The sequence below is a fragment of the Haemaphysalis longicornis genome, unplaced genomic scaffold, assembly GCF_048455015.1.
Source record: "Haemaphysalis longicornis isolate Haplotype H1 unplaced genomic scaffold, Haemaphysalis longicornis Haplotype H1 scaffold_6, whole genome shotgun sequence".
Classification (NCBI taxonomy): Eukaryota; Metazoa; Arthropoda; class Arachnida; order Ixodida; family Ixodidae; genus Haemaphysalis; species Haemaphysalis longicornis.
Window position 1 is genome coordinate 59874414 of NW_027526407.1, and position 19636 is coordinate 59894049.

General features: G+C 48.7%; 1 protein-coding gene across 2 annotated transcripts in view; it reads right to left on the reverse strand.

Moving 5' to 3' along the window:
* Disp (RND transporter family member dispatched) overlaps positions 1-19636 on the reverse strand; it is a 260112-nt gene that overhangs the window by 168272 nt on the left and 72204 nt on the right. For both annotated transcript variants that reach the window (XM_077674488.1, XM_077674487.1), the window contains exon 2: positions 9509-9576. The gene's annotated coding sequence lies outside the window, so the exon portion shown is untranslated. The remainder of the gene's footprint in view (positions 1-9508; positions 9577-19636) is intronic.

Genomic DNA, 19636 nt, shown 5'->3' on the forward strand with positions numbered 1-19636 from the left:
TCCATGATATGGTATTCTCCTCTTGTTGTCGGTTTTTTGTGTGCGTTTGAGAAGTATCGTGTATTTTTGAAAGTGTGTAAACCATTTCTTTGCTATGTTAAAGTGTAAACTTGTTACAATGTTATCTTCCTATGTTAAAGTGTAAACATGTATTTTTGTGATTATGCCCGTCGCTCACCCTCGCAGTAATTTCTACGGCTCCTTTAAGCTGCTTATGCAGCTTTTACCTAGGAAACGACTCAGTTTTACCTGGAAATAAAAATTGATCTGATTTGAAATGTTGCGTTCACGGTCCCATAACTCGAGCACGCCGACAGCGTTGAGAGAGAGAGAGAGAGAGAGAGAGAGAGAGAGAGAGAGAGAGAGATGCAAGAACCAAAGTTAAGTGAAAATAAAGAAGAAAGGAGGAACGGAACGAAGTTGCAGCGCAATCTCCCTTAAGCATAGAAGAAAACGGCTCTACTAAGGCGAGGTGTCGGATTTCGTCGCTTTCTGGAACGCGATTATAATTTTCTCCCTTTATAACTTCGTAGCTTTTTTTTCTTTATTACAGCTTACGTCTTCGTCTACTTGCTTTCCATCAGCCGAGAAACTGTTGACAGGCTACTCTGGTTGACACCCGTCAAGCAGATGCGTAAACATTTCGGTATCGCCGCAAGTGACGTCGTTACAGAAAATGGCGTAATCTCCGAATGTGACGTCATCAGTGATGCAGGCAGCGACGGCATTACTGTTGGGCGAATTACTTTTAGTTAAGCCTTTTACATAACAGTCCTACGTACGCGCAGATAATGATAAGCGTTAATCACTGCCAATTAATACTCGAATGCCTATTTGAACACGGATGACGGCGGAAGTAACGATGGCATAATCTTCAATGAATTGCAATGTTGCGCCTCCTGGCTATACCAGTCCTGGACAGTCCGCGGGCAGTCCGAGGACTGCTCTCGGATTGGAAGTCCCGTAGGACTACATGGGAAAATGCAGCACCGGATCGCATCCAGGGCAGTCCGAGGACGATTCGGGAATGGTAACCGATGAGCACCATTATATTACGGTAGCACAGGCAATGGTGTTGCCCCGTAAACGACGTCATCCCCAGAAGTGGCGTCACTAGTGACCAAGCCAGCGACCAAAACATTTTCGGCGATCACCTTCCGAAGTTCCTTCAAAGCTACGTTGTATAAGGTGTGCACAGACCTAATGCGTACAAATTAGCGTAGGTCAGTTCCAACTAAAAAATTCGCTCCTTCCCGCGAGGGGAACACGAGTAAATGCAGAGCATTGGGGCCTAAGTACTGGTTGAAGGCAGTGTTGCTTCCATCGCTTCTTCCGTGATGCTGCAATAGCAGACACGAGTAAACGTGGGAGCGAGCGTCAACCAAGGAAGGAAGGAGCAACGCAGTGACTGAAACACGAGCGACCGCTAGCCGCTTTATATTTGCAGCGTGCACAGTAGAGGCAAAGCAGTACGGCGGGGAGAGCGCGCATGCGCAAGCAGCGCGTACCCTTCCCCGCCCCACCGCGCTGTTATCACGCACCTGTTACACCGAGACCGCGACGGAGTGAACGGGCTGACTACGACGCATGCGCGCGCCAGCTGCTATTGAGAGAGAGGAGGGAAGGAGGAGAGGCGCACCTGCTGCGGACGCGGAGCTGTGGACGCCGTCCGACGCAGGAAGAGGCGAGGCTAAGAAATACTCTGCATTTAAAAGAGCGGTAGTTAGTACAAGCATGCTACCTTGAATCCCGTTTCCTCACCACCCCTCAACTCAAAGCGCTGCCACGTAACTTATATACACTTAACAAAACAAAGAACGACGTGCCATCCTTTGCACAGAGCGGCCGCTAACGATAGTGCCCGGGATATACTCGCCGCGGCTGCGCGCATGCGCTGCAGCAGCCGGGTGCGGAACGTCAGCCCTGTGAGAGGGTGGCTATCGAAAGCTACCGCCCTGTGCGCATGCGCGGCCAGATGAGGCCGAGCTAGCAAGACACGATGGACGCGCGGTTTCACGCACGCGCCGCGAGTCCAGAGATCTTATCAAAGTTTTTCGGTCGACCAACCGGTCTATTGGGAAATGAATTAGTCGCCATTGGTGCCATTAAAAAGCTTTCGCTTGAAAGCAGGCCCATACCCGCGTACAATAAGCGGAACAAGCCACCGTGCTCTGTGCATAGGCTGACACCCGTTTCAATGCTGTTGTGAGCACTCCTGACGGCTGTAAAAATGCGGTCGCAAATGTCTGAACGCATTCCAGCTAAAATAGAGAATCACTTTTGTCTATTACTTTTGTCTAACGTCACAATCGCGCAGATATAGCTCCAACCAGTGTTTCAGTTTCATCAGCGTGAGAAAATTCTGTTTAATTCTTAGCTCTAACCATTGAGAAAATGGAATCACTGTCTGACTTCGTTATAAAGAAGTAGAATCTGGACAGTAAATTAGTTCGTTATAACCGACATTCGTTGTAACAGTGCGAGTAAAAATCGGCTTCAACAAGTGGGTAATCTGGCTAGCGCAAAAAATCTTTGATACAAAAACACCATATGCTATGCTTCGACTTCAAACTAAATGGACCAGAACATGAGAGAGTGAAACTGCAACAGAACGAATTGTGTTCGACAAAACAGGCCTGGATTCTTAATTATTTGCAGCAGGATGTGATCTTCGTCAGGTGGCTTTTCACAGTGAGCCGGATGAAGTTTTCCACATTGTCCAGGTACAAAATCGCCTTTTCTAATTTCGCACGAGAGTTTTTCCAAGCAGCCCATCAGCCTTCCTCGAATATTTCTTCGTTGTAGGCGATATCGCGCGCGGCTCTAGAGGTTTCGGTTTTATTAAAAACAGACTGTCACTTAAACAAAGCGTGGCCAACCAAAGTTTCGTATTTAATCGCTATATGCGATAAATCGCTATATCAGTTCGTTATAACGAGGTTTAACTGTACCTGACACGAGGGCCCTTCGATTACCAGTCTCGGACTCACCGCGGGCTCCCCGTGAAGCATTACGGAATTCCTTTTTCACATATGTATTCCTGTGGCACGGAGAATCCTCGGACTATCCACGGACTATCCGCGGTGAGACCGAGACTGTGCCGTATTTGCACAATTCTAACGCGCACCTTTTTTTTTTCTAAAACCAGCCTTCACATTTGTGTGCGCGTTACAATCGTGTTCGAAACCGAAATCGGCTCCAAAGCGGCCAGAAGCTTTGCCATGGACACAAAGTGCTCCCAAATTTCAATTGCAGATTTCCATGGTAAAATCAGCGTGATGTTTTTTTTTTTTTTCCGAATTTTCCTATGTAAACATACCTGCGCGTTACAATCGGCGGTGCGCTAGAATCGTGAAAATGCGGTAATTCGAAGAGCCCCACTGACTATACATTGACGGCCATAAAGATATTTTACAACATATAGCTGTCTACTTAAAGATTACTTATAGCTAATGAAAAGGTTTCGGAATTTGCGATAACGGTTCGTTGAATTTGTGTTCGAGGATTCAGTTCTGAACACACACACAAAAAAATGAATGTGTCGGTTTCGTTGCGCGCAGCATCTCTGGAGCAGCTTAGGACATGCTACCCGCCGCGGTGGCTCAGTGGCTAAGGCGTTGCGCTGCTGAGCACGAGGTCGCGGGTTCGATTCCCGGCCGCGGCGGCCGCTTTTCTGATGGAGGCGAAAAGCAAAAACGCCCGTGTGTACGAGATTTCGGCGCACGTTAAACATCCCCAGGTGGCCAAAATTAATCCGGGGCCCCCCACTACGGCACGCCTGATCGCCTGCGTTGCGTCGGTGCGTTAAACCCCACAATCATCGTCATCATCATCATCAGGACATGCTGCCTGCAAGCGCATCACCTCCCGCAATGCCCAAAAAATCCCGAGCCATCCCCACTAACGCGAAACCTAAGGAGGGGCGAAGCATGCAGTGTAAAAGTGTATTCTTGGCGCCTTGGCGTTTTTGCCCACGGACATGAAACCGTTGGGGGGCAGAGGTATACAGCTTTGCTGTAAAAGTCTCGTGTCTTTGAAGAACGAAGCATTCTAGCGGGAGGCGTAAACGAGTGTCCCAGTGCTTTTTAGTATCCGATACGAAGCCATCCAACGAGGCCCGGTGTTTTCTTAGTACGCGTTACGTTCTAGCGCGAGGAGCAGACGAGTTTCCAGGTGTTTTAGTATCGTGACTACACGACACGACGATTAAGACGACGACAGGAGACGCCAACAGTCCCAGCAACTAAGGGGCTTCGCCCCTAAAAGCTATTTTTCGAATTTGGCGCCCACGTATTCCGGAGGCCGGGCGATCGACCAACAATTTTTGTTTTAGTGGGCAGCACTTAAGCGCCCGCTCCTGTGGTTTCACGGGCGCCGTCGTCCATCGTTGTAACCGAGCGAACGATGGGGACACAGAAGACAAACGAGATAGAACGAGCAGGAAAGCAGAGGAGGAATGCACGGCGAAAGTGTGAGGGGGAGGGCAGTATGCCGAGACGGCGCGAGACATTCTCCTCGGCGGCGACGCGCTGCGAGATAACCTAGAGACCGAACAGGCCATCAGCGGTCAGGAAAGCGGAAAATGAAAGTACGGCGAAAGGCGCGAGAGACGGTCCCCCGCGGCGACGCGCTACGAGACAACGCCAGAGTACATCGGCGACAACGCTTACATTGTTCTCACAACACATAATCATGCCACCAGGATCCGTTCCCACCAATCGCCACTGAGGAGCACTGGGAGGCCGCGTCCGTTCTCCGATCCGGACCTTCAGGTCCGGATAATCAACAGGGCTGAGGAAGCCGCTGGTGAGTGGATGCTACCGGCTACAAGTGCTACATGAATATTATTATTATTTTTTAATTAATATTTATATTTTCCTGCCTGCCATATTTTCGTGCCAGGAAAACATTAATATTTTCCTGCCAGCCTGCCAGCCTGCCTGCCTGCCTGCCGGCCTGTCTGTCTGTCTGTCTGTCTGTCTGTCATGCGCCTTCGTGCGTTCGCTGATGCGGCAATCACTTCGTGAGATACATCAAGTATGCGCAGTCACCCACGGGACTGCAGTTCGTCCTGTGCACAAATTTCGCATTAGGGAGTATACGTAATCGTCAGCCAAATATTTAACCACGAATCCGTTTAAGCTCTCAGTTCCGCCGTGGAGCGCTACCAGAAAGCTCAGCCCTGCAGAGCGCACGTGGTCGTGTGCCTCGTGAGGAGCGCCCAGCATCGTCCAGGCTTGGACGTGGGCTTGCGCCACGTGAGGAGCTCGCAAAAAAGTGCCAAGAAAGAATACCGAGTGCACGGTAGCGTGCGCATCGTGCGGAGCGCCCGACGTATGCCGGGTCGACCTTCGAGAAAACATTATGCCCAATGTTCGTGGCGTGACCTCTCGCGTGCTGTTATCCTCGCCAGTTCCCGTGCGTTCGCGCCTGAAGTGGGGAGCACAAACGCCGAGTTCGCGAAGCCGGTTGCCGCCGGCTCTATAGCGCGTGCTTGCGCGGTCCACTTTGGGAGAGATGAGAAAGGCTGCGGACACGGGCTGCGGACAAAAAGATCCGGGCCTGCTGGTCATGGGAAACTTTCAGCACAAGTTGGGAAAACCACGTGAGGTGCAACATCCGGGTCTCCGACGAAGGGAGAGGGGCCGCCAGCCCTGCTGTTTTCCCAGCCTTGCGCCACTAGCGCAGGCTGCGCCAATTTTTCATGAGCGCAGTTAATTCTCCTCTCCCCAGGGCGTTACCGCTAAAAACCACGGAGCGGGCACGCGCGGTGACGAGTGTTCCACACAACGAAATAGGTGTATTCTAAATGTCACTTTAGTCGGAGCGTTTCATGCACCTCCACTGCAGTGCAAAGAAAAAAAAAACTGTCTCCGCTTTTAAAGAAATATCGCGCTTATAAAAAAAGCCAGATTCCTGCCCCGAGGTGTTAGTTATAACCAGGGTATACAGTATAACCACAGAGCAAGCGCACACCCGCAAGCGCGCACGTGTAGTCATGGACAAATGAAGGGGAAACAAAAAAAAATTACGAACCTCGAGGCACCAACGGGGAAGGTTTGATGTGGTTATGATTATCGCCTGGTTTAGTTGGCCAAAGCCCGGTTATGGTAACTCGTCAAATGCGGCACAATTCCTGCAAATATTTAACCTTCCCGAACCAATATTCTTTGATGTCGCTAGTTCAGACCAGTTTCTGTTTACGCACTTCATTTGCTTCTCATTGTACGTGCCGTCGAGAGCAAAAGTCCGCATTTCCACGCGAGCAGCGCCCGAAAGGCTTTGCGCGCCACCACGCGAAAGAGTGCCTGCTGCCTAGACACTATGGCTGTGCGCCCACTTTTAATTGCGCGCGTGTTCGTATAGCTGCCGCGGTGCCTATCGGTCTCTCGGCTTCACAACGCGAGGGACTCAGGTTCGATTCCGGTCATAGGAAGCGTTTTAGGGGCGCAGCACCTTTTAAAAAGGAGCAATGAAGAGAAAATACAACTTCGTTTAATTTGAAATAACTAGGATTCAGTATCTCACTCAGCTCCATTACAGCCCCAAAAGATGTTTTTTTAACGAACAAAAAAGCAAGAAGTATTTAAAAACTTTCAAATTTGGCGCCAAAGTGACGTGTTATGAGCAAGACTGACGTCATACGGGCCAACAATAAAGCATAATTTTCAGTGCGTTAACTGCACGTTAGCATTCAAGTGATGCGGTCAAATGGAACTAGAGGCCCCATTACAGACGTCCAGTCATGTGTCGTCGCGACAGGTCAGTTAGGCGGCCGCCAATCGCACAAACAACGTTCCGTGACGTCGTAGAAAAGTTGCGGGAAATTGGCTAGGGGGTCGCGACTGATTCACACGTTTTCTTTAATATCTCCATTATTTGTTCGAAGATTGCGGTGATATTGGTATCATTGTTATCGGTACTAAGCAGTCTTTCGAATAAACCCAACTTGTATTTGTCTTCATGGCTCCTTTATGGCCGAGGCTTGTCCGTCCGGCGTCCGTGCTCACGGCACAGCACCGTGTAAATCGAAACATCTGTGAACGAAAGGTTCACAGAAAGTTAGAGACAGAGAGAGAGAGAGAGAGAGAGAGAGAGACGCACAGCACCGTGTAAATCGAAGCATCTGTGAACAAAAGGTTCACAAAAGGTTAGAGAGAGAGAGAAAGAGAGAGAGCGAGAGAGCGCCTGGATAGCCGTGCTGCGCGTGCGCGAGGAGCATTGGTTTGGATTGGACAGGATTGCAGTAAATTGTCTTGGATTGGACTGGAAATCCTTTTAGCAGCAGTAAGCACTCTCGCGGGTGACTTACGGTAAGAACGATCCCCAGTGCTTCGCCCACTTGTTATGATTCACTTCGTGGAGATGCGTGAATTTTTTTTTGTCTCTTTCACTTCGCCGTTTTCGCGTTAAAGACGCCATCAGCGAGAACACTAAAGCTTCGCTTTAGAAGCGCAAACTTCATTTTGGCATAACACTGGAAAGAAATTGCCATGGTTGAACGCGGTTAAACGAAGATTGTCGAGCGACAGCTCGGTATTCGCGCCCAGAGCGTGCAGTGAACGCCAACACAACTGCCCCGCAAGACGAAACACAGACGCTACTCGACGCAGTCGGCGGTCTAGCGTCCTTTGATGCCCAATGTTGCTCTTAAGCAACAACTGAAATAGTATTTTTGTAGCGTGAGCTACACTGGCCGAGGTCGAGCAGTTTCGCGTGGCTCCTGGAGAGCAGTGCTGCGCATGCGCGAGGAGCAGTGACGTGTCACGGCACACAGCTGGCGTGCCGGAGCCGCCACCGCCGCGACCGGATTGGATTTAATTGGATTAAATTTGATTAAATTGGATTGTATAGGACTGTACTGGATTGTATTGGATTGGAAACCGTTTTAGCCGAAGTAAGCATCGATAACCAGGTAATCCTAGACAACCAGGAACCCTAGGAATAACCAGGTAAACCCTAGCCCATGTTACTTATGTCCTGGCATAGCCGAGCTAAGCCACTGGTAATTTTTTTTTTCTCTCGCCCTTTGAGGTTTTTTTTTTCGACATTTAACACCATCTGCTGACAGACAAAGGTTCCCGGACCTTCAAAAATTAAAAAAGAGAGGGCAGCACCTTGTTTCGTGTGATAAAGAAGTCTCGTTTTTAAATGCGTGTCAAGCCCGGACGCTCAAAGGGCTAGTGACAGGGAAGCGAAATTGTTGAATTTCGTTGTTATTACAAATGATAGCAATACAAACTTTACGAATCCACTTGAACGATCAAGGTAGCTTTCTTGTTCAACTGATATCTGGGCAACAAGTGACCAGTGTTTCCCAGTGTTCAATGGGTCATTGTGTCCGTCGTAATTAACTAAATGTTTTTCTGACTTCATATGTGTGATGTCGGAAGTCCTTTTGGGCCATAAAAATGTTTTCACGATCTTAAAAAAATGAAAGTTTTGGGCACCAAAGAGCTAGGCGCGAACGGGCAAAGAACATGGACGCAGCCAGCGTCTCCTTGAAGGATTTTCTGGGGGAAGTCGCCTTTACTCTTTGCTCCCACTTCCCTCTCCGTACCCCCCTAGAACGAACGAGCGATTAGACGCTTTCACTCCGCAAACGCACGAGGCGCTGGTTTGACCTTGGCTGACGTTGAAGGTCAGATTGCCGGAACAAAGCATTCTCTGCGATTGTGCTTTGCGTAATAGGGCTTTCACTCTAAAAAAGCTAAAGCTTGTTTGCTTCGTGAGACAGGGGCGCCCTTAGTCTAAGCACTCGTCTTGCGCCACACTGACAACACATCACTGTGTTAAACAGCGGAAGCGCATGGGAAGTAGGAGAATTCTAGTTGAAATTGCTCTGTGGACAGCCAATGCACTCGCCATTTGTACAAGTGCGGCACGCACACACACAGCTGGCTGGCGCCGCATCTTTTCAAAGTGCTACGAGTTGTGCCGCGCCTCCGCCAGATGGCGCCACGGGTCCCGCGACCGAGAGAAGACGCAGTGAAACATCCCCCTCGCGAGGGGCACGATCAAATGCAGAGCATTTCCGGGGGCGCACGACGTTAAGTAGTTTGCGTTACGTTAATGTTGTTGCACTTGTGGCAACTGCTGACGAGAGAGCGCTCGTCAGCAGTAATTTGAACGAGTCAACGATATAAGGCGCGTTCGTAGCGTCCCATTCTGTGTCGGCTTTGTGGCGCAGTGGGTAGAGCACCATGTACATTGCGTTCCGCCCGCAGGGTCGAGGGATCGAAACCGGGCGCCGGATAGTGTTTTTTTTATATAGTAGGGACAACGACGGTGCGGACTACGGACGTCAAAGCGGGTGACATCGTGAGTTACTGAAATGCTCTGCATTTGAAAATCAAGAACGTATGCATTTGTGAAGTCGCGAAGAAGGTAGGGGCCTAACAGCGTTAGGCTGAAAAAACATTTTTTTATGGGACAGTGGGACATGTATGTCCCACTTTTTAGTCTATAAAAGTGAGTTGTAACGCGCGTTTGTAATTTCCGTGCTTACCGAAATCCCCAGGGGGTCCTTCAGAGAACCACGATCGGCAACGTAGCAGCGACGTCAGTTGCGTAGACCTGAGGGGAGAAAATACAAATAAATAGTTTTCACGGCAGACGTACTGACCTGCTCACACCACTGGTTTCCCCCGTCTTTTTTTACGACATCGCGCCGTAGTTAGCGCAGAATGATTCACACGCACGGCAATAGTTCTCGAACGTAGTTCTTAAAGGGGCATGCATGAAAACAAAACCCGTTTGGTTCATCAAAAACACTGCTTTGTTCCGATGACATTAAAGCCAATTTTAACGCAAACCTAGAAACAATAATCGAGATACTAAAGGAAACATATCAGGCAGTGGCGATTCCCTAACCACTTTCCGGCGGCGCTAGTGAAGCCAGTGAAGACTATTAGCTCCGCGGTTTCCTCAGTCTTCACCTCTAAAATGCAAAAGTCGCCATTTTTTTTTTCAGTTTAGAAACGTCTTTTGCGGCTGAAATGGAGCCGAGTGAGTTACCAAAGGGCGGGAATTTCAAAGTTAGCCAGGTTCTATTTTGTCTTCATGGCCCCTTTAACAACGTTTTTGGAAATTGCGAGTGATGATGATGATTATGACGATTGTTAATGGTATTCCCTTTGTAACGGGCTGACGACGCGTAATCGTACCAAGGAACCTGATATATCTACGATGTATTCTTGGTTTAATTCCAGCGGAACTCTTACGGCAGGCTCAAAATAAATTTTGTCTGTTACAGGTCCTGTACTATACAGGTCCTATACAGGCCGTCCTATATACTATTCCCCTCTCTGCACTTCTTCGATCGCCGAACCCTCAAAGACCCACATCGCAAATGACGAACGAACCCATGCGAGTAAGCGCATCCACGAAATATGTAAATGCGTACCGATACGTGGGTGGAGGCGAAAAGCGAAAACGCCCGCGTGTGCGAGATTTCGGCGAAAGATCCGCAGGTGGTCAAAATTAATCCGGAGCCCCCCTCCATTACGGCACGCCTCATAGCCTGCGAAGCGTCGGCGCGTTAACCCCATAATCAATCAGCATTCCGACACGTGGTTTATTACAAAGGTATACTGCAGTACTGCTCCTCACGGTCGATATGTTTATCGCCTTATCTAGAACAATCCTTTACCGCGATTTTCCACCAACCGTTTTGACACGATGGAAGCCTGGTTTCACGCATGCTCCGTGTGTCCAGTGACGCGCTCAGAGCTTTTCGGTCGACCAACCGGTCTATGGGGAAATGCATTAGTTTTGCGACAGGACGGCATCAGTCCCACAAAGCTAGCTTTCGCTTTAAAAAAAAGTAATGTCGGGAGAATGCTGGCGGGTATACACCTCTCCACAGGTGAGAGCTCTCGAGGAAAACAAAAAGTGAACATCCAGCACAAAGGCAGAAGAGGTAAGAGAAATAGAGAAGAGAGAGAGGGCGAGATAAAAGAGATCGAGGGGGATAAGAGAGAAAGTGAGAAATATATATATATATATATATATATATATATATATATATATATATATATATATATATATATATATATATATTTATATATATAGTTTAGAAGTATAAAAACTGACACAGAGCGCGAGAAAATACCTAAGTAGAGACAGCGACACACGAGAAAAACAATAAATAAAAGTTTACTGACGTTTCAGGGAGAGGACTTCCTTTCTTCATAGTGAAGTGACTCTGAAGAAAGGAAGTCCTCTTCCTGAAACGTCAGTAAACTTTTATTGTTTTCCTCGTGTCGCTGTCTCTACTTACGTTTATATATATATATATATATATATATATATATATATATATATATATATATATATATATATATATATATATATATATATATATAGAGAGAGAGAGAGAGAGAGAGAGAGAGAAAGCGAGAGGGATAAGAGAAAGAGACAGAGAGTCTGGTGAACGGGTGGCTCCACACACTTTGCCCCCGGATCGCTCCACTTAAGTAAAGGTTGCGCGCGTGCGGTCGACAGCGGGTACCACCGCAAACGACGCGTTCAACGCTGTTCTTCCCTTCCGCGGCCCCCTCAGCTAAGCTGCAGACGCGTGATTAATCGGATTACTCCTGCGGCGTACGCGCACAATCTACCTCATATAGACGCATGCATATGCAACGAGCCTGCGGTCGAGCCAGACCGTCGATCGACCAAGGCGTGCAGTGTCGCCAGCGCAGTAGTGGCATAGTGTTAGAGGACACGTCGCGATCGCTCTCGACTAACCGCTTGCATTTTTGAAGCGAAGCTTTGTACGTCTCACTGATGGCGACGTGGCCAAAAACGCACTGCAGGAAAGCCAACTTTTTCTGACGATGATGATGATGGTGGGTGAAGTGAAAGGTGGTTGAAACGCGAAGCTTTTCCCGGTCGAAAGCCAATGTCTTCAAAGTCCAAAGTCGCCGTACCAAATCCAAATCATTGCGCCCAAAACGCACTGCGGGAAAGCTAACTTACACAATGGGGATCCACCAAGGCACATCAAGAGCCTCCAGAAATAAAAAACGCTTCCCGTGGTCGGAATCGAACCTGGGCCCCTCGCGTTATGGAGCCGACATATATCCGATTACGCCCTTCCGACACGGTCGAGGCAGTTTCGGTTTCGGACTTTTACTTCGACATTGGCTGAATGGGAGAAATACCCCTGCTACACTAGCGTCCGAATGTCATTCGAACCAAATGTCATTTGGCTCAAATGCCAAGTTGTGCTGCTACACTAGGTTTTTAAATGCCATTTGGCTCACATGACATTCCAGCCAAATGAGCACCGAGGGAGACGTTTGGGCTCTCAAATGCCATTTCCAGCACTCTCGCGCACAGCGTTCCAAGTCAGCATAAACAGATACATTAATGGCGTACTACTTAAAACATACAAAATATTCTTAATTGTGGGACTTTGTTTACTTCTCGTTCACTTAAATCGTGACATCAAGATGTAATAATTCCGTACTCTCAGCACCAGTGCGAGCAAGCGACGAACCAGTGTGGCCAGACAGCGCGAAAAACCTCGATTGGGATTCAGAATTAGGCAAAAACCGTGTCAAAGTTTACGTTATTGGTAATTTCATATCATTTTAATTCGAAAGACTGCCGCTAAATTTGATTGTTGCATTATTGTGTGAAAACAGAACTCGACAGCAGCAGCGCCATGCAGCACGGCGAGCGAATGCTAAAGCTTTCAAATGCCATTGAAATTGTAGTGTAGCACGGCAGATTCTGAATGGTATTCGAAGAACCCCATTTGAGTCAAATGACATTTGGTTCAAATGACATTCAGACCCTAGTGTAGCTGGGGTAAAAGCTTCCTGTTTTAGCCATCTTTCTCTTAAGGAATTCGTTTTTCCACCAAAAACACAGAGGCTCCATCACCGTTGTCTTGTTTGCGCCGCACGGGTGATACGATGCAGTGCTGACACAGTCATCATTTGCACTAAAGGCCGGTATACACCAAGCCTCATAACGGAACAGCGCTCGTTCTGTGCATTGCATTCCTTCACTCTTGTCGTTACCGCGCTGTTTTCATATTTTTTACTGCACCGGCAATCAACTGACCCATTTAATGCATTGATAAATGTCATTTCAATTCCGTGTTGAAAATGTTGTGTTACCGTACGTCGCAAGATGTTCATTTGTTTCGCAAGCTTCTGGCACCAATGTTGACAAATTTGTTTTGTATATTTACATTTGCACACTTATGTGAAATGGGGTAGCAAAACTACCAGTGCAGCAAGCTTGCGGTTTGGTCAAACTGTCTATCCGACCGCTTTTCCAAACTATGTACTGGACGCGCGCACAGCGAATAGTAAAGTCGCCCCCACCAAAACGACCGCGTTCATAGCTATGCAAGCTTCTTGTAGGACGAATTCTTTCATGACTGTTGAAGCAGGCTTAGCGCAGCGCCGTCGACAAGGACAGTGACAGGTCGCTGTCATAACGCTCGTTTTCGCTTCGCTAAGCATATTTCTTCGATGGACCGCCATCCAAACACCTACCTCTACAATATTATACTGTAAGCTTCTCCGAAATTGACGCAGTAATGCTCGAGCCACGGCTTTCCAAAATCCGCCTGTTTTGTTAGCCGCCGTAAACAAACATGCACACAGATCCATTTATTTCCCTTTCTGTTTACTTCCACGCCCACCTGGACGCGCGGAGTACAAGCTTCGGTAGCGACTATACAGAAACTGAGTCACTGAACTGTTTTTGTGAGCAGCACTCAGGCGCCCGCTACTGTAGTTTGACGGCGGCGTTGTGCCTCATTACCGAGCGAACGAAGGGAGAACCGAAGACAGAAAGAAAACGGCGGAGGAAACTGTGGCGAAAGTGTGAGGGGGAGGGCGGTATGCCGAAGCGGTGCGAGACGCAACTCGGCGGCGACGTATGGCGAAAGTGTGAGGGGGATGCAGTGAGACACGCTGGGAGGTGGCGACACACTGCGAGATGACGCCGTAGCAGCGCGTGCCGTCGTGCGCTCGACGATGACGGGTCCGCTTCCTCAGACGCAGTTCGCGGTCCCTTCCAAGACGCAGACTGCGATCACTACCTGAGAAGCAGTTCGCGCCGAGTATACGCTTACCATCGCTGACATTTGCGCGGGAGGTTGAAACACGATTTACAAGAACATGATCGGCGGAGGCGACACGGTGCGAAATAACGGCACAGTAGCGCGCGTAGCCGTGCGTTCGCTCATCACGCGATCACTCCCTGAGCAGCTATGCACCGTGACCGAAAGAGTGCAGTTCGTTCTGCGCACAAATTTTGCGTTAGAGCGTATAGTACTCGTCACCATCTTTTTTTTCTCACGGCGTATGCGGTTGGTGTAACGCAGTTTCATAACTTGCGCCGCCCTCAAGGTGGAAGTATCGACCGGCCCAAAATTCAACGCTTGCCTGAAGCGACAAACTTCATAGAAGCAGGAAATCATAAGCAATTCACGTTCTCTACGGCTGAACGTACGGTCTGAGTGCGATCTAACCTAACCCAAGAGGAAAAAGTGCAAAAAGAAATCGAACTTCAAAATTTGTTAGCCCTGTCAACCAGTGATTCCGGTCGGGCTCAGCCGGAAGTGGAAAAGCGGTGAACAAGTCCGAACGCAGTTGCTCTCATTGACGGGCGGTGACAAAACGCAGAAGCCCTGACTATTTAATCACCTCTAATGCACGTAAGCCCTCACAAAACCTGCTAGGTTAAGCCGTCGAACGGAAGCCGGTACTGTAACGCATGCAGCCACCGCCCCCACGCACTTGAAATATTTATCCCTAGCCACGGGACAGCGGCCGTGGCTACGGCTAAACATCTGTCTGCCCATCCGATTTCTCTCGTTTCGGCTTCGCTGGCTGTCTCATTTTCTGATTCATGTTTACTCTAATGAGTGTGCAAGCCTTACGCGGCTATGTGGCTGCTATGCCGTTTGCGCAGTGCTTTATGCGCAGAGGCTGTCCATTGCGTTTGTTAAAGGGGATACGAAGACAAAAAACAACTTTGTCCAATTTGAAAGCACTAGCCTTTCGATACTCACTCAGGTCTATTTCCCGGCCATGAGAGACGTTGCCTGAAAAAAAAAAAAAAGAAAAAAAAAGGAACAAAATTTTGAGAAGCTTTCGAATTTCGCGCTACAGTGTTGAAATGTCGGCAGCAGTGGCGCAATAGGGGCCAGAACTAACAAAATTCACGCATCTCCACGATGTGAATCATGAGTGGGCGAAGCACTGGGGATCGTACTCACCGTAAACCACCCGTGGCATTGCCCACTCACGCATGTAAATGAGTGACAACGCGTGTGTACAGTATCTACAATTCCAATCCAATCCAATCCGATACAATTCAATTTAATCCAATCCAATCCAATTCCAAATCCAATCCAATCCAATGCTCCTCGCGCATGCGCAACACGGTGTACACGGACGCCAAGGGACAAGCCACGGACAAAGCGAGCTCCTAAGGTGTTTCGCCCCTAAAATCACGCACCCCTCAGCCAAACGACGACGACGGTTGAACGCGAAGCTTACTCGCAACGGATTTATTTGGTTGCCATCTAAGCTTCCCAAACCGACGGCTTATTTCAGACGCAGTATGCGCATCTTTTTGGATGACTGGTGGCTTTTGTCGGCTGTAATAATTGCAGTTTTCCGTGCAGTAAAGAAAAAAAATTGCGAAATGAATCAATCGGATCGATGCCGGATTCATAGCGCGAGGGACCCAGGTTTGATTCCGGACACCGGAAGCGTTTTTCTTCCCTTCCCCTTCGGCGTTTTCGCGTTACAGACGCCACCACTGAGAACACTAATGCTTCGGTTTAAAACATCATTATCAGTGCCTCAACTGGAGGTCAGAATTCAAGTAATACGACCAAAGGGAAGAGGTGGCTTCAGTATACAATGTTTCTTAATGGTGGCTTACACACACACACATTATATATATATATATATATAGGTCGGCATCCGACCGAAACGACGACAAATAAACAGTTCTATATATATATACACCGACGTTTCGGCTGGAGGACACGTTTTCTGCTGTCCTCCAGTCGAAACGTCATTGAAGCACTGGTTTTGTTGAACCACAGCGGGAACGACGAGACAAAGGACGATAGCAAGAGGACACACGTCCTTTGTCTCATCGTTCACCCAGTGGTTCAGCATGTATCACCAACTCGCCCAAGTTTTCACCACTGTTTTTCTTTTTTAATCGTGAATCAACCATTCTTTCAAATATATATATATATATTTGTATTCTCTGTATTCTTTCATTATTTCGTATCTCTATTATTTGTTCGAACATTGCGACAAAATTGGTACCATCTTTATCAGTGAAATACAGTCAGTTTTACTGAACTAAAGTCGTGTCTTGTCTTCATGGCACCTTCAACCATGCAAAAAAGCATCACTATTACTACAATCCCTAATGAAAAATTTGTGCGCAACGCGCATTGCAGTCTTCTCGGTCACCGCACATGGTTGCTGCGTCTCAGGAAGTGATCGTGTGATCAGCGAAAGCACGGCGGCGCTCCCTACTCTGCCTTTATGTCGCAGCGCGTCGACGCCGCCGACCATGTTGTAAATCGTGTTTGAAGCTCTCGCGCGAATATCACGTGCTTTGATTGAGCAGCGAACGGTGGAGGAGCGTGTGGCGAAAGTGTGAGGGGGAGGACGCTCCTAGGCGCCGACGCATGGCGAAAGTGTGAGGGGAGGAAGCGAGAGAGATGACGCCATAGCAGCGCGTGCCGCCTTCCCCCTTACACTTTCGCTAGACGCTCCTCTCGGTTTTCTTTCTGCCTTCGGTGCTTCGTTCACTCACTCGGTTACGCGGATATCGACGCCACCGCCAAATCCAGGTACCGGGCGCCAAAGTGCTCCACACTAAAATTTCCAGAAACTCCCAACTTCTTACTCAGTGGCATAGGATAATTGGCGACAGAAATAAGGGGCTATGGTTTCATGAAAAGTGATACGCAGGAAATGACGCATGGAGAGGGCAGGCCGAAAAGCGCTTTTGTCCGTCCGCTCAGTGTTCTCAGGGCATAGCACAGAAATATCTCTCGCAGCTGCCGCAACCATGCAGCCGCGGCGCGCCCATAGAGCTGAAAGCAAGCAGCTTTCCCTTTGTCTTCGTGAAAGGCTTCGGAAGTGTTGCAGTCGTGAGAGATGTTTAGTTACTGTTGGAAGGCTCTCATTTTTTGTATACAGTGTTACAAGAACCGGTGCGTCGTTCCTGTCTAGACATTACATACAGACATACATATAGCGAATCAGAATTGGAAATGAGGGGCTCGTTTAATACACACCGAAAGGAAGGCTTGTTGTCCAGAACACCAAGGAATGCAAAGTGAAAAAGGTGGTTCGTTATTTATTTTTCCTGAAACCGATGTTGTTTTTTTAAATGTTTTAAAGAAACTGGACAAAGATATCCAGAAGGAAAGGCTGGCTGTCTGCAACGCCAAGGGAGGCATAGGAGAGAGAGAGAGAGAGAGAGAGAGAGAGAGAGAGAGAGAGAGAGAGAGAGAGAGAGAGAGAGAGAGAGAGAGAGTGAGAGAGAGAGAGAAAGCTCTTCATTAGAGAAGAAAGCCGAGAGGTTTGCCGGAATCGTAACACCGACATGCTACTCGGCGGGGAATGGTCAGGGGAGAGTAGAAAAGGCCCTAGAGATAACAGGACAGAAGAAAGAGAAGAGAAGATGTAAAAAAAGCAGGCATCATGGAGTTTGTGTGAACAGTTCGACAAACCTCATGTTCTCAGTAGTTTAAATCAGTTCAGTGACGCCGATCTCATCCAGATATTCGAAAAACGCCATTAGTGCTTTGCGTTGTGCTGAAGAGGTCTGCCAGGGGCCAAGGAGCACTTTTAAGCTGATTGGTCTTGGGAGTAGGTTCTCGATGTACGGCACCAAACAGCACCTTGCGAGCATGTGAGCGGGGCACTCTAACAGTACGTGTTCCACGTGATCCGGCAATCCGCAGTTATCACAGTAACGATTCGAGGCGGTGCCAAGCCGAAACAGGCAAGTTTTTGTAAGCGCTGCATTGAGGCGTAATCGGTGGTACAAAGTTTCTAGTCGGCGCGGGAGTCGCTCTGGCAGCTTAATCCTGAGCTCGGGGTCTATGTAGTGCAAGAACGGATAATGGTGCTCTGGAAGAGACCAGAGACGGTTCCGCTCCATAGGTGAGGCATCGTGCTTGGTGAAGAAGACCTTCCTCATATTATGCATTTGGAGGCCCCTGCGAGCTGCTTCATCTGCCTTTTCATTACCTGGAACACCACAGTGGCCTGGAAGCCACTGAAATGTCACTTGGTGCCCAGTGTATTTGGCCTGGTTGTGCAAGTGAATTATTTCGCGAGAGGCGTGTTCGTGAATGCTGAAGCAGTCCTTGCGCAGTATACTTTGGAGGGCTGCCTCGGAATCTGTGAAGATGGTCCATTGCCCCGGCGGTTGGCGGAGAATGTACCGGATGGCTTCCTTGATGGCGTGAAGCTCGGCTGACATAGATGACGTTGCTCGCTCGAGACGATGAGAGAACTGAGATAAGAGAACTGAGACTGAAGAGACGATAAGAGAAATGAGAAGCCTGACTACTCGTCCAGTGGACGATTAGTCAGGCTTCTTTTGCTACGATTAGTGAAGTTATCTTAAATTACCATAGGAAAGAAAGGGAAGCAAAACGCCTTCAGAGTGCGGACCCAACACACGTCTTCCAATAAGATCACAGATGCCTTACCAATGCCGCAGAGGTAAGGCATCTAACGAAGATGGTTCCCAACTGGTTTCAGGGACTTGCGACGACCCTAGTCACGACCATTGGCCAATCCCCCTGAATGGGATTGTGCCGATCACGAAGTGAGGTAAAGGTGCATCCATGATGCCTTCATCGTCATTGGTAAATCCCCCCCGAGTCGACATATTTTCTTTTCTTGTTGACTAATGAAACGAGAGAGGGAGAGAGAGAACTCTATAATGTGGGCTGGAGAGGTAAGCTCTGCTAGCGGCAGCGCTTGCTTGCTACGCCAGATGGGGGTGATTACAATGAAGTGAAGTGAAGTGAATGTGAGAGATCGGGAAAGCAACAATAGAGAGAAAAAAAAATTCCCTCGCACTTCCCCGAGGGGGAGAGTGTGTAAGTGCGAATGCACGGTTGCATTCGCACTTGTCTTCGACCGACGACGAAGTATTCGAAGTTCCCGCGGTGACGTGACCTTCAGCGACGGGTGAAATGGTCGTGCAGGATTGTATTTCACTCGTTGTTGGTGGTACCGTTGCCTGCGAACTATCCGCCATCATCGGTCGCGCCGTTGCTAGGCGCGCTCCCCTCCGCTCCGCTCCGTTGCTAGGGGAGAGGAGGCGCCCGATCGCTGAACGGTTGCTGTTAAAACTTGCTGAGAGATATCTCCTGATAAAAAGGAAGCGTTTTACATAGTTATCTCAGCTTTGAAATTTCGTGTCAGTACTCCTTTAAGCGGGTGCATTAGCCCTTCTCACGCCCGATTCCTGGACAATCCCTCACGTGGGTATGTGCCATGAGGAGGCGCCCAACACCCGCAGTCACTGAGCGGAGAGAGGAGGAGGAGAGTAGTGCGCGTCCATCTCCCCCCGTTGCTAGGGAAGACGAGGAGGAAGACGA